Source organism: Aplysia californica, unplaced genomic scaffold (assembly GCF_000002075.1).
Source record: "Aplysia californica isolate F4 #8 unplaced genomic scaffold, AplCal3.0 scaffold00216, whole genome shotgun sequence".
NCBI lineage: Eukaryota > Metazoa > Mollusca > Gastropoda > Aplysiida > Aplysiidae > Aplysia > Aplysia californica.
The window spans coordinates 524,654-526,702 of NW_004797486.1; positions in this window are offsets into that span (position 1 = coordinate 524,654).

Genomic DNA, 2,049 nt, shown 5'->3' on the forward strand with positions numbered 1-2,049 from the left:
GCTTAGTGTATATAATTCCTACCACAAGATCAAAGGGGTGGCTGAAAGACACCATTAAGAAGGGGCAAAGGAGTAACAATAGAAAGACTGCAGAAAGAGTCAGGAGCCCAGAGAAGGGGACAAAGGAAGTGAGGAGGTGGGGGCAGAAAGTGGAGACGAAAGCAGAGGACAGAACATTACTAGAGAGCAGGAAAGGGGGTGAAAGGAGTTTAGAGAAGAAAATTTCCGTCGCTATCCGGATTCGAACTTTTCTAGTAAAAAAAAAAAAAAGATGGAGATACGCGAAAGATACTCTTCCGAAGAGGGAATCGAACTCACAGCGTGGGAGTGCGCTGGCTAAAAATGCCTAACCAATACACCACGGATTTCTGTCATTTTGCTGATGAGCACAGCATGACTTCACTTCAAGCAATGGTTGGTAGCTTTTACCGCAACACGTTTTTAATGTAAATATCAAGAATGGAAGAACACAGAATAAAAAAATAATCGTAGCATCTGTCATAGTACAGAACACAGTATAACTCTAACAAGCCGAGGTAGAAAAAAATTAACCACATGAAAATACAGCATCATCAGAACTAGTTAATGAGCTTGGGTTAAATGAAAGGTGATAAATAATCAGAAACTTAGCAGACAAATCAATCAATCAATCAATCAATCAATCAATCAATCAGTATAATAATATAAATTAATCCATTGAGAAAGGAATGGAAAAAAAGACCTGAAATTGAATAATAAACAGATAATAGATAAATAATTAAATGAAAAATGAATAAATACCTTTTTCTAGTAAAACTACCAATCCTACCTGCACTTGCTCTTAGTCATCGTTAACGCCTGCCGCCACCGTTGGTACGATGTCAAAACCTGCTATCAAACCCGCCCAGCGCAAATGACGACAAGGTGTGTTTCTCCATTTCTCCCCGGATCACATCAGTAATTTGACGTACATCAGGGGAAGCAGCTCCTTTTAACCCTTTTCTACATACCATACTTAAATCTATGCTGTATGAATAGGACGTCAGTCGGTGATTATTTTTCTTTCGTTACGACCTTTTATTATTTGTAAGGAAAGAAATTATTATTGAAAGCTTGCGGTCAGTGGGAAAGTAAATCATGGATATCTGTTTGACTCTCAGTCTCTCTGTCTGTCTGGTTTGTTGGCCTGTCTCTCTCGTCTTGTCGTGTCTTGTCTTGTCTGTCTGTCTGTCTGTCTGTCTGCTTGTCTGTCTGTCTGTCTGTCTGCCTGTCTGCCTGTCTGTCTGTCTGTCTGTCTGTCTGTCTGTCTGTCTGTCTGTCTGTCTGTCTGTCTATCTCGTCTTTCTCGTTTGTCTCGTCTATCTTGTCTGTTATGTCTGGTCTGTCTAGTATGTCTGTCTTGTCTACCTAGTCTGTCTGTCTCGTATGTCTCGTTTGTGTTGTGTCTTTTCTTTCTAGTCTATCCTGCCTGTCTTGTCTGTCGCGTCTGTCTCGTCTATCTTGCCTGTCATGTCTGTCGTTTCTGTCAAGTCTGTCTTGTGAGTCTTGAGTATCTTGTCTATCTTGTGTGTCTTGTGTGTCTCGTCTGTCTTGTCTATCTGTCCGTCTCGTCTGCCAAGTCTGTCTTATCTGTCTCGTCTGTCTTGTGTGTCTTGTCTGTCGTGTCTATCTGTCTGTCCGTCTATCTGCATACACATACACAATACATGTACATGTACATAGTATGTTCTTCATATTATACGTCTTCAAGTCGCTTTTGGTGACAGGTTTCTGTAAGGATGTGGTTACAGGATTCAAAGATAAAAGTATATGTACTGTATTTATAGTATATTATGTAGCCATTTGCTCTTCACCAGATTTTGTCAGCCTTCTCCGAAGAGGTTTCTATCATACTTTTTATAACCTCTTTGGCGTTCCCATATTATTTCAAAGCGACCTTGTAACTGACGAGCCTCCAGTGGTGATGAAAATGGCTTACTGTTTTGCTCGCGTTTTCTTATTGCATAGACCTTCTTAGTTTGTAATGCATTCTCAACTTCATTCAAGAGGTAGACAATACCCCTCACCCCT